General features: G+C 42.8%; 1 protein-coding gene across 1 annotated transcript in view; it reads right to left on the reverse strand.

Moving 5' to 3' along the window:
- The window catches only part of CSMD1 (CUB and Sushi multiple domains 1), a 1,321,894-nt gene that overhangs the window by 828,222 nt on the left and 479,860 nt on the right, over window positions 1-13,812 (reverse strand). The window lies entirely within an intron of this gene.

Genomic DNA, 13,812 nt, shown 5'->3' on the forward strand with positions numbered 1-13,812 from the left:
TAACTCTTTGAGCAGGACATCGTGTGGCAAGCCACACTAGAATGCTTTTTTACACAGGTAATAGGGCTGTGTCGTAAGGAAATAATTTAGAGAAATGCTTCGGTTGAAGGGATAGGGAGGGACTGTAGACTATACTACTGGGTACTGTGTATTGCTATAAGTTTGCTCCTACTGGGTAGTTTCTGTGTCATTTAATATGACAAATAGCTTTTGTTTTGTTTCAGCTCTGTTTTGGATTTCTGCTTGCTTTAAAATTTCTGCAACCTATTCCCTATTGTATTGATTCTTGAATGACCCACCTGTTGGTTCTATTGACTTACACTGTATAATCTGCCTGGAGTCTCAGTGAGAAAGGCAGATGGTAATTAACATAAATTAAAATAAAGTACGTTTTCAGACAATTCCTATTCATTTAAAGTGTGTGGGACAACTTCCTGGCGAACTATGTCCTTTAGATTTCAAACGAAATGGTGGTACTTTTTATTATAAATCATATATCTGAATGTGTCACATGACTTAGTTGTTTAAAAAATTGTGCCACAATATCTGGTGTGTGGGGTAGAGGGAGATATGATAAGAGATAACAGGCCAGGTAAGGGGAAGGGGCAACAGGCATCTGCATACTGTTGGCTTTTCTGGCTCTTCCAGCTGAAATGATATTGGTAACTATATAAACAACCTGTCAGGCTATAAAATTCGGCTGCTAAATGCTAGGTCAGTCACAGGAAAAACAACAGCCACCCAGTATTTAATCATGGATGAGATATAGGATGAGATCCAGGATATAATAATAGATGTATCACTATATTGGCTAGGGAGGGGGGAAGAGGTTAACTTTTCCCAGCTGGGTCCCCTGGGGTATTTGGTGATACATCAGCAAAGGTCTGGTGGATGAGGATTTGGTGTTGCCCATCCAGGACACTTCCAGGTTTAAGGCTGTGTATCTAACATTGAGATTGAGAGACGGAACTGAGATTCTGTTGGTGTACCACTTATCTCACTGCCTAACAGTCTCCTTGCCTGAGTTGAGAGAGGTCATCTTAAGGGGAGCGTTGAAGACCACAAGGCTGGTTGTCCTGAGAGACTTCAACATTCATGCTAATGCTGCCTTTTTAGGAGCATCTTAAGATTCTATGGCCTCCGTGATAACCATGATCGATCCTGCACATTGCGCAGGGTCTCTCTAGATGCACAGGTTTTTAAACCCAGACCCAACCCGAGTTCCCAGCAGCCACACAGCAGCTGTGGGGAGTTGCTGTTAAAAAATAAAGGACAGCCCAAATGGTTTCAGAATGCCTCCATGTTCTTATGCCAGTATTTTGTCCTGGGTGCAATAAATGTGATTTGAGGGTTGAGAAATTCATGATGGCCCCTTTGCCATGAACAGATCACTATTTGCTAGAGTTAAACTTACATCAAGACTCCACAGGAGTGGGCTATCTGTTAAAATGATCCATCCTTGCAACCAGGCAGATCCATAAGTCTTTCTAACTGCTCTAGGGGATATTTGGAAAATTCAATGGTTGCAGAATGCAGCATCCAGGATGTTGATTGGAGTGGGTTGTGGGAACCATATCATTCCGTTCTTAGCCCATCTACACAGGCTCCCATTTTGTTTGCAGGCACAATTCAAGGTGCTCAGCTTTAAAGCCCTATATGGTTTGGGACCAGTATTCCTGAAGGACCACCTCCTCCCTTACGAACCTACTTGGTCACTATGATCACCTTCTGAAGCCCTACTTCAGGTGCTCCCGCCTTCTGACATTAGGCAGATAGCAAACCAGCAGGCACCAAAACTCTGGAACTTTCTCTCCAGGGAGGCTCATCTGTCCCCTTCTGTTGCCATCTTCTGCCAGTGGGCAAAGCCTTTCCCCCCCTTACATTTGGCATTCACCAGTGATCCTTCCTTCTGGCCCAACGTTTTAATTGTTATTTTTATGTTTTTATGTATTTTAGTTCTAGTTTTGTTTTCATGTATTTGTATTGGTTTTGTTGTTCTTTAAGAAGAATTTTGTTTATTATGCATGTTTGCAATTGTTAGCCATTTTGTGAGGGCAGAAAGGCAGGGTGTACATTTGGTAAAATAAATAAATATATTGACACTACTTTTGCTAGATATCCAGTCTCTCCGGGTCTGTAAGAAAACAAAATCAAGGGCTGCTTTGGCAACTTTCCTCAAAAGAACCACTATGGTCCTATTTGTAACAAGACAGCAGTAACAGAGTAATTCACCATACAAAGGAGACATAGCACTCTTTAGTTTTTCAGAACTCCTTAGTGTTTCAGTGTGTTTAAGCTGCAAACACTACAAATGTGCACAAACTACAGACTCTACAAAAGCACGTGAACAAATTTGTAGAGAGATAAGTTTTTTGTGATTGTGCCAAAATTGTGCGCAAAGGCTGCATATCCACAGATGTTCCACAACTGTCAACCTACAGCAATCATTTGCAACTGGATTGTCTTTGGCACACAGAGGCAACCAGTTGTGAATGATTATATTGCACAGCAATGCCACAATAGCCAACAATTTGTGGGTGATGCTATAATGAGGAAAGGCCACATCTCATGCTTTGCAGTACCTACATTTGTAGAGTACTTAGTATGCCTAAGGTAGTATGCCTTAGCAGGCCTAAGGAAGGCAGAATACAGAACGCCTTCCATTTTATAGCCAATATCTTCATAGATGACCACTGTGCTTATTAATGATTGAGGGGTGCGAGGACCGAAGTAATGACATATTCCATATTCTAGCAAGTGGATCAACAGCTGCGTAAGAAAAAGCTACTATCACACAATAAAAATTGTTAAGTGTGGAGAGAGTAAATGTTCATTATTTTGAAATATGCAGGATATTGGCACTGGTAACAGGACCCTTGTTTATATTTTAGGTGTTATTCAAGAACCTGCATTCAGAGAGAGAGTTTTGATTGAACAGACTTTTCTTTGTTATGTTCTGTCCTTTAAATAAAAATCGTAGAGAAAAATGGCAGGTACTGTTCGTACAAGTCAGCTTCCAGAGCATTTTATGTGTGGGCGTGCTATATGAAAGTGCATTAATCACAAGTATCATACATATGACAAAGTGTATTCTGGAGCAGAGAGGCTTCATAGCACATCTACAGCTTATTTACAGTCCTGCCAAAAATACAATGACTGGCAACGGTGAACATCTGTCAAAACTGCACCACCTTACACTGTTTGCTATCTTTGTAAAGAAACTATTGCACGTAACTTGTGCCTGACTACAGTATTTGCCTAAGCCTACACTTGCCAAGTACCCCCCCCCCCCCAAAATTGGGGACTAATCCTTTAAAGTTAAGACTGGTGCATCCCTCGCAAACAGCTCACCAAATATAAGGCGGTGAGTGGTCTTAAAATGGCAGCCATGCCCAATAAAATATGGAATGGTTCACATGATGCCATTGTCTGTTGAGATCAAGCTTTTTGATTACGTTATTCGTGTCTTTTCAGAATATGTCTGAAAGTACATTTAAGTAGCTATACAGGACCAGTGACTCAATCTCTAGATAGATATCTAAAATGTATTATGATGGACATGTAACTATGCAACAAGGAAGGATATTTTATTATCTAAATCACCGCTGCCTCCTAAGATATATACAATTCAAATATATCCCACTGTATAGTGAGATTTTTAATACAAGCAGGACAAGTACAATCTTATTAAATAAACAAGGCCTTCTCAAAGTTATTTCTGCAAGGGTACCCTTATCCTAGCAATCTGTAAACTCCACTTATGTTCTTTGACGGAGTTTATAAAATATAAATGCTTTTATTTTAATTATCACTTGCTAAGAAAGAACTTGATTAATGCAGCATCATCTTTTTATCTTGATTAATGCAGCATTATCTTTTATTGTTTTGAATAATAAAGGTGATGCTGCATTAATCAAGATAAAATATAAATGGGTTTTCTTAAAAGTCTCAAGCAAACCCCAAAGTTCCATTTAACTCAGCCATAGGAAACAAAGGAAGAATTGGACTGTTTGTGCATAAAGTGAACTGAACTTATCCATATAGTCATGCCTCCCTGCAGATGTGCCAAACACATCAGGGCCTCTAGTGGCTTTATTTTGATGTGCTAGACCATTTCCATAATCTTGTTCTCCCTCTCCTTGTGAGAAATATTTTGCCCTGGTTAGTGTCCAGGATTTCCTCTACATCAACTATCCCCTACCTTTTTGAGCCTAAGAGCAACTTTTTACTTCTAACACAGGTAGGTTGGCACAACTACAAAATGTCTGCTTCAAAACGTTGAGCCAACCATAAAATGAGTGCCAAGGAAGTGGAATCCAACCACAAAGTGTCCGGAAATGAGGCCATGAATACTTCTTCAACAGTTCAGGCAGAAGCTCTGCTTAACAGGATTTTGAAATGAATATGTTTAAAAATATTTCCTTGAATACATGCAGCTTACCTTCAGTCACACAGTGAAAATATTTGTGCTGTTGTAGGAGCTGCAGCTGGAGCACCTTCTTAAAAATCTGCACAGCCAATCAGATCTCCAATGGCCAATCAGAAGCCTTGCTGGGCAAATGCCCCACTTTGCCCCACCTACTCTCTAAAAACACTTGGTGCGCACCAGGAAAGCTGTCAAAGGGTGCCATATTGGGGACCCCTGTTCTAGGCGCTGTAAGCATTGTAATGCAATCACAATTCTTTTTTTTCCCCCTGTTGATCAAGGTGGCTTGATACTCAAAGCAATTCACTATTATCTGTACTTCCTGTTCCTAGGATGCTGAATTTATCATCTGCCTTCCTAAGTAGACATGAGCACGAATTGAAATTCAAATCAAATTTCATGCCAAATCTGGCTGATTTGTGTTTCACGAAACGCGTTTTGTGGGGCCACAGTTTTCATGAAATTCACAACTTTTTGGCCTGATTCATTTGATTTGTGAATGATTCGTGATGCCAGACAGGCTGGTGCCGATCCACTGATTCCCTAGGCAACATAGGTCCAAAATTTCTGCAGACCTTTTGTTGCCATTGGAAACCCCAATCTTAGCTCACGTAACCTTGATGGGCAGCTTTCCTTGCCAACTGGAGAGTTTCCATTCTGCCCTATACGGTGAGGAGCAGGGGGGTTAATCCCCTAGGCAGCTGAGGAGATGGGCCTTCTGTAGCCATGGGAACGCCAATCACATCCCTCCAAACCCTGTTAGGCAGGTCTGTCTGCCAACCAGAGACTTCCTGTTCTGCTCTGTGTGAGAGTTATATAAGGCACCTCTCTCTGCCTTGTGCTTTTAGTTCCAGTAGACAGAAAGAGAGAGAGGATCTGTTGCTGGGATTTGGAGCGAGAGAGAGTGGAGTTGGGAGCTTTTGGCTGGATTTGCTGCTGCTTCAAAAGAGACTGAAAAACCTCTTTCTTATTTTCCTCAGTTGTCCTTGCTAGAAAGGTCTTTGGGTGAGCATGCCTTTTCCCCTCCACCCCACCCTAGTCTCAGGCCTTTTCCTGGCTCTGGGGCCTAGCTTGACTGAGGCCTCCCTTATTTTTTCTTTGCTTGTCTTTGTTTCTTCTTAATTCTTTCTCTGCTCTTTTGATTAATTCTTAATTCTTTCTCTCCACTTCCTTTGGCTTTATTTTGTGCACCAATCCTGTCTTGGCAGGTGTCTATGTGGTGGTTTTGGGGCCCTCCTCCCAAGCTCAGTCTCAGGGCCACTGCCTGGCTCTGGGGCCCAGCTTTGTAGGTTCCAATCAACGTTTTGCAATCTTGGTCAAACTGGGAGGGTGGGTGGAAGAGAGCCTGCTGAAATCTCCCTGTGAGTTTGGCATCTCTGAGTATGAAGGGGGCTGTTGAAGTGCCCCAGGTTCTGACAAATCACAAAAATAATGAAGCGTGTTGTGAAATTTGGCAATTTCGTGGAAGTTCATGTGTCATGATTCACGGAACATGACGAAACACGAAACTCTCATTTTGTTTTCTTCCCATTCCGTGCCCATCTCTATTCCTATGTTGCACTATTATTTCCAAAAGAATTTTGGTGAATATGTAGGGGAGGATACCAGCCTGAAGGGATTGGTCAATACTAGAAGTACTTCTTGTCATAAGCAAATCTGGTGTACAGGATCATGAAATGAAGTATGACTCCACCAGAAACAGTATTGCATAGTGGTTAGAAAACTAGACTAGGATCTGGGAGACCCAGGTTCGAATCACCACTCTGCCATGGAAACATGTTGGGTGATCTTGGGCCAGTTACACACTCTCAGCTTAACCTACTTCATAGGATTGTTGTGAGGATAAAACAAGAAATGAGGAGGATGTAATATGCTTTAGGTTCACGTTGTGAAGAAAGATGGCATGTAAATGAAATAAATAAACAATCTATGGAGGCTAAAAAATTTCCTGAGCTTTACAAGTTTCCTTTCAAAATTTCTTTGGCAAAAACCATTTTACAAGATTGTTTTAACCCAATTGGTGAGAATTTCACAAAATTGTGATTGACATTAATACTTACTTTGTTTTAAATGCCCATTTTGATTAACTCTTGTTAACAGGCAAGTATCAGATAGGAGCAGCATTCAATATGGCAGCCAGGTCAATGCTGATCATAGATGCTTGAATACTGTCCCCTAGATCAACATGGGATGTGTCTTTCAAAAGGAGCTAAGTTAGGTTGCATGTGCTACTTGTGCGCCAGTGCGCCACTTCTCCTCCTTGTTTACCAGTACCCAGTTCCTTTCCTTTTCTAAAGCAACACAGACATACTGCCACAGGAAATTGCAAATGCTTCGCTGCACATCATTGCTACAAAGTAAATATGGAACATGTTCTAACTTGCTTTCAGTCATGTTCACTAAGAGGTTTCCCCTACTTCTGCTCCAGGAAAATTAGTAAACCAAGGACAGAACAGACTCTGCAACACTCATGCGTTTAACAGCAATCATATTTACCATATCTTTTCATGGAAACTATGTGATATACATTGCTTTAACAAAACACAAAACAATAATGACTAGGTAGAAACCAATGCCATCAAACCCCTGCAGAATTTGTAGAGCGTTTACAGCCCATTTCAAGTAAGTGCGTGTATAACCAATGAAATGCCATTAAATCCACGTAATTCAGAGTAGGTTCCCAGACGGTTTTTCTAACATCATCTCTGAATAATATAAAAAGACAACAGAATTTCAAATCTGCTGTTTTCCTTCCTGCTTTAAGATAAACTGTGTGGTTTCATTGTAAAGAATTTGGATTGCTTATTGATGAGCATTTTTACAGGGGCATCCCTGTGGGTATGGAGTACAGATGCATACATCCAGGGCACAACCACAAAGCATAATGCAGGTCAGGTTGAACTGACACATTTTCTGCTGTCAAAATGGTTGAGTGGAGAAATGAAAAAGCCTTTTCTTTTCATAGCACAGTTGCCAAAAATCTATCTTTCACCATTCAGACAGAAATCTGGATTTTATTCCCTTCCTTCCAAAAGCTGATGTGGCAAAAGCTGCTAGTTATAGCTCTGATTGTTTATCCTTGTTCTAGACATACCTGGTGATTACAGCCCAGCATAAAAGATTTATCATGCTTAACTCCCATTGAAATCAATGAATGTTTAATAGATGGACTAAGATAGCCAGTTCAAATCAGTGGCATTTTTAGCGTAATTAATTGTGCCCTGGATTTGAGCCAGAATCTGTTTGAATGCTGCTCCAGTGTTTGCCATAGCATTTGAAAAAGCTCAAGTAGGAGCTGTTGACAGCAGCAGAACTCTTCGTTCTATCACGGCTAATTACATAAAAAAAAACAGTTGAATAATCTCTACTCTACTGCGATGGACTCGCTATTGGATGATACGCAGCTAAATCAAACTTTATTAGAACACAGTTGCAACACAGCTTCTTACCATCCTGCTAAATGTTTTTCAAAAACCCAGCAAGCTACATGGGCAAACCTTTAAGAGCTGAGACAGGTCATGCAAACATCCCATTACAAACTCAAAAGCATTATGGGTCATCCCTTATTTTGGATACCAGATACATAATAGCACTGCAGATGCCTCCAATGCAAATGTATGTTGTCTTCCTATATACAGTTCCCTTCATGAGAACACTAAGAGATGCAAAGCAATGTAACACAACGATTAGCCAACAATCTGCATAAAACACAAACGTGGTTACCAGGATATGGAGAACTTGAATATGACCAGCCTAATATGAGTCCAGATTTAAAAACTTAGTGAGAGGAATCACAGCTCAGTGATGAAGCAGATGCATTGCAAGAACATGGACCCCAGGTTCAGCATGTCCAGTTAGGTCAAGAAAGGTGCATTGTCCTAGATATCGAAGAATTGCTGCCAGCCAAATTCCAGTAAATGGGCTTAGACTGGAATAATTCTTCTTAGGATTGCACTGAAAATCTATTATTGGCTTCTAAGGGTTTTTGTAGACGCAGACAAGACCATCATATGTCTGGCTTTTAATTCATAGGGTAGTTTAGTTCTCCATATTGTTAGTTAGCAGACTGTAAGCATTTTAAAGTATCTTTCTAATAATTAAGTAATAATGGAACTCTAAATTTAGATTTCTAAGTATAATTCCATATTCTACTGGTCCTGGCCCAAGTCTCAACTCTAGTCTCTGTAATAAGTCCATTAAGTGTTTTCAGTATAACCTCGTGAATATCTCTCATATTCTGTTTCAGCCCAACATTCCTTATCCCCTACTTCTGTATTCACCAAGTTTCTAAATTTAATATTTTTAAAAGTTTCCTCTCTATTATAAGTCCTGTAGGTATACCCATATGACGTTATCTGTGGTGTTTTGGCAACTGTGTGCTGTTAATCTGAGGGACTGCCCTCATTCACTTCAGGATTTTGTATGGACAGGGACAGGGGGAAGAAGGAAGTGGTAGTAATTACAGCAAGGGAGAGGGAAGAAATGGGATTGATTCAAACTGTGCCTCTGTTGGAAACTTTGCAGCCTCATTATTCCTTCATCTAGCATTATTATCCAAATTATATTATCCATTCACTACTCCATCTCTATATAAAGATTCAAATAGTGAAACTATTTGAACTAGTCTCTAATTGTTTTAGGAGCTTAATGATATTTTATCCCCACCCCCACCTCCGGGCTCGTTTTCATCCACAAACGGCACAATCTTAAGTAGAAAAAGAATCATAGAATCATAGAATTATAGAGTTGGAAGAGGTCTTACAAATCATCTAGTCCAACTCCTTGCCCAATAAAGAACAGCCTAAAGCATCCCTATCAAGTATACATCCAGTTGCTCCTTGAAGACTGCCAATGAAGAGGAAACCCCCATCCCAAACCTTAAGCAATCAATTCCACTATTGAATAAATGTTAACATGAAGAAATTCTTCCTAATGTACCTTCCCATCTGTATCTTAAACTCATTGTTTCAAGTCCTGTCCTCTGTTGCCAACAGGAACAGCTCCCTTCTGTCCCTTATGTGACAGCCTTTTATATACTTAAAGAGAACAATCATCTCTCCCCTCAACCTCTTCTACTCCAAACTGCCTGACCTAAATAGAATTAGACACACAATTTGCTTGACTTAGACAAATTAAATACTTTCTCTCAGAAATACAGCGATAGCTCAGGCTCCACACAGTTTGCCTCATTTGACAAGAATTTCTCGGAACTCCACACAAATACAGACTCTCTCAGACTCTGCAGTTTGTTTGATTTGGCCCGCATCCTTTCACTAAGATAGCCAAAGACTGACTTAACTAGAAACTCTTGGCTTGTTAACTTTCTTTCTGAAACAGACACAGGCTCCACAGTTTTCCTGACTCAACTAGAATATCTCAGAACTCCACACAGAATCATTGAATCTGGCAGAATATTCCCTCAGAAACACAAAGACACAGGCGCTCAGGCTCTACTCAATTTTCCTGACGTAACTAGAATGAACACTTTCTCGCAGCACACTGACTAAAAACTGCAGTTTATTCTGCCCTCTAGAGTCCAGCTACCATCCAATCAGAGGGCACTCCATTCACCCATCCAGCCCCCTTCCTTCTTTCCTCAGACACCTGCATTTAAACTCACAGCAACAATTATTTTAAAACCCACATTAGCAAGTGGGGTTGCCAAGTTGCCTTACCCTCCAAGCAGAAGGGGGAGACCTGGCAGTTACCAATGGTTATCTCCTTGCATGCACACACCAGTCTGGGAGTACGGTTGTCAGCCTCCAGGTGGTGACTGGAGATCTTCCAGAATTACAGCTGATCTCCAGGCCATAGAGATCAGTTGTCCTGGAGAAAATGGCTGTTTTGGAAGATGAACTATATGGGATTATACCTTGCAGAGGTCCCTTCCCACCCCTAACCATGCCCTCTCCAGGCTCCACCCCAAAAATCTCCAGGAACTTCTCAACCCGGAGCTGGCAACCCCATCCAGAAGGTTTTTTGCCTCCTGGGCCCATTCCTCAGGCCTTTTTCCCTACCAGCCAGGTAAGCGGCAGCAGGAAGCAGAGGCTGAGAGTCTCCTACCCCCATTGGGTAACTGGCAGTCCTATTAGCAAGCAAGCATTAGCAAGCAAATTACTTCACTATACACCCACTGAAAATCTGAGCCCTGTAGTGCAGAGTGGTAAGCTGCAGTACTGCAGCCCGAGCTCTGCTCACAACCTGAGTTCGATCCTGGCAGAAGCCAGGTTCAGGTAGCCGGCTCAAGGTTGACTCAGCCTTCCATCCTTCTGAGGCGGGTAAAATGAGTACCCAGTTTCTTTTTCTTTTCTTTTTTTAATAATTTTTTATTTTAACATCTAGAACAATAAACTACAAAAAACTACAATAGTACAAGGGGAGGGAAAGAAGGGAGAGAAAAAAAAAGAGGGGGAAGGGGGGTGGAAAAATAGGGAAGGCAACTCACAAACACTAAACACTACACTTCAATGCTTTCCCTTCATACTGCCATAATTAAAGAAAATAGCTTAATAAAGTAATGATGGAATGGTTGATCTTACAAAATACAAATTACAGTTCAAATTAAATCTCCCCCCCCCCCCGGGCCTTGGACGCAGTTCTCTCTGAGCAGCTACAGCCGCAGCGCTCGTCGCCTCCCCCCTCCCTTCAGGCTTCAAATCTTCTTCTTTTTGCTTGGTGTCTGGCCCAAATTCTGGATTTTTGTCCACAAAATCCCTTAGCTGATCTTCCGAATTAATCTTGTAAGCTTGATCTTTGTAACTAAACCCGATTCCTTCCGGAAGTAGCCATTTGTACTTTATGTCACGTTCCCTCAAAAGAGCTGCCAGCTTTTTATACTTAAACCTTCTCTTCCGGACTAAAAATGGAACGTCTTTCAGTATCTTGACTTTATTTCCCAGAAAGTCCAACTCCGCATTATATGAGTTATATAGGATATTGTCCCGGACCCTCCTGGATGAGAACTCAATAACAATCTCGCGAGGCAGCTGCCGCTTCATTGCATATTTTGAAGATGCCCGACAGACTCCCAAAATGGCGCTTTTTACTTCTTCTTTAGTTGCCCTCGCGGGTGTCGCTAAAAGTTCCAAGGCAAGATCCCATAAATCCTCGTTTTCCTCCTCTTTAACATTCTGGAGACGCAAAATGGTCTGTGTTCGCTCCACTTGCAGCCCGATCAGCTGGTTTTCCACCAACTTTAGCTCCTTGTTCATTGCTCTCATAAGTGACGCATTTTCCCAAGCAGACTTCTCTGCCCCCCCCCGCTACTTCCTTGATGGCTTTCACATCGCTCTCAATTAAGCCCACCCTTTGATCTGTTTCATTCAGCTTGTCAACAAAGGGTTTTATGGCTTCGATAACCGATCTTTTCACCAGTTCCTCAAGCGACTCGCCTCTTCCCTGCCGGGCAGCCGAAACTGATTTGCCCAAAGCAGGACTCTGCTTTTTTGCTGCCATTTTAGGGGGGGGGGACCGCCAATCTTCCGAGACTCTGCGAGGGGGGGGAATCCAAATCTTCTAAACTTCAGATCCCACCACTCCTTCACATGCGCTTGTAGTAACAGAAGGGATTCGCTTACTTACAGGCTTCCGCCTAATCCTGTTCTTTGCCGTTTTCCATGGCCCGGCAGCACACAAGGTGCCGCGCATGTCTGCCGGCCTCCATAGGGACAAACGGGCAATTTACCCCCTGCCTCGATCTGCCAGAGGGCTCTTCCCGTCACGTCCCGGACCCAGACTCCCTCCCTGGGAGCCCTGGGGGCTAATCTTTGCAGATCAGCCGCCCGGTCAGATCAGCCGCTTCTTCTCGGACCTGCCGAGAGGAGCGTCCGACATGGCCGCGAAAACGAATCATGAGTACCCAGTTTCCTAGGGGTAAAGTGTAGATGATTCGGGAAGGCAATGGCAAACCACCCTGTAAAAAGTCTGCCAAGAAAATGTCGTGATGCGACATCCCCCCATGGGTCAGTAATGACTTGGTGCTTGCACAGGGGACTACCTTTACCTACCTTTACGCCCACAGAAATCAATGGACTTAGACTGAAGCAACTTGGTTTAGAATTTCACTGGAAATTGTTTCCACATCATCTACAACAAAGTCTTCATCTAAATTTTGCTTGCAAGAAGGGATACAGTTTCTCAGGTGGGGGTGCTCCCTGCCACCATGCCTACCCTATCTCTGGGAAGCATTAGGGGGAATGGGGGGCTGGAACAATGTCTCATCTTGTTCCCCGAAATGCACTCGGCAGCCCGAGGTAGCCAAACATGCTGGTGGCAGCAAGAAGGACAAGGAGACTATCACTGCTGCCAGCCACCTGCACGCTAGGCTCCCCTCTGGTTGCAGAGTGCTTTTATGGGAATAAATGGAGCCGTTGGCAGTGGGAGGGAGGGGATTCTCTCCCTCTTCTCCTTGGCAGAGGTTCTTTCTCACTACATTTCCCGTGGAACTCTGCAAGAGACTGACGAGTGTCCTCCATGCATCAGGCATCTCGTCTGTTTTGGCCCTAGGAGTATGTACAGATCAACTATGAGGAAAATGCCTGCTCACTGAGATTAAATTTAGAGCTTCCAGTGAAAATCAAAGTTGAAGTATGAGGTCTGGTTTAAGTAAGGAAATGTATTATGGTAAGCCACTTTGAACTAGATACATGACACAGATGCATTTATGCAGTTTCATGTTAGCACTGACTTACTAATAACCATACACTGTATTTCTTTGGGTTGTGATTGTCAGGTCCAGTGTATATCTAAACTGTACTGACTCCATTTTCTAATGCTTCTAGTGTTTAAGTGCTTTCTTCCCAGGTGCACCAGTTCCCAGGCAGCATTCCCACCGGAGGAGACTGTTTTGTCTAACACCGTTCCACCAAGCATTGGCCTTGAAGGAGAGCAGCTTCCCAGGACTGAAATATGTTGTTTTGAGAACTGTGGGGGGAGGCTAATTCAGATGGGTATTGTTACTCTGTACCTCATGCTTTGCCCTTCATTGGTAACAATGATCATGTACCATCCTGAGTCTCCTATTCAGGACCGTGGACTATAATGGACCTTTTCTGCAGTAAAGTTTCCTTATTCAAACAATGGACTCGTGTTTGCTTCTAAAGGGAAACCTGTAGTGAGAGCCTTATCTAGCCACAGTCTGACATTTTGTTACCAATCATGCCTGAGTCGGGCCCAGCGGAATCCAAGGTTGTCCCGGACAGGGATCCTTTGTTTGATCCGTATGCGTCTCCCGACAGTCAACCAGCGCAAACCCAAGCCGGGACCGGAGCTTCCACCTCCACCCCGCCTCTCATCGACCTCGGCGGTGAAGGGACAAGGCCGACGGCGGCCGCTCTCCCCTTGATCTCGTTACCCACCCCGTCGGAGTGGGGAGCCAGACCCCGAGA

Source organism: Eublepharis macularius, chromosome 1 (genome assembly GCF_028583425.1).
Source record: "Eublepharis macularius isolate TG4126 chromosome 1, MPM_Emac_v1.0, whole genome shotgun sequence".
NCBI lineage: Eukaryota > Metazoa > Chordata > Lepidosauria > Squamata > Eublepharidae > Eublepharis > Eublepharis macularius.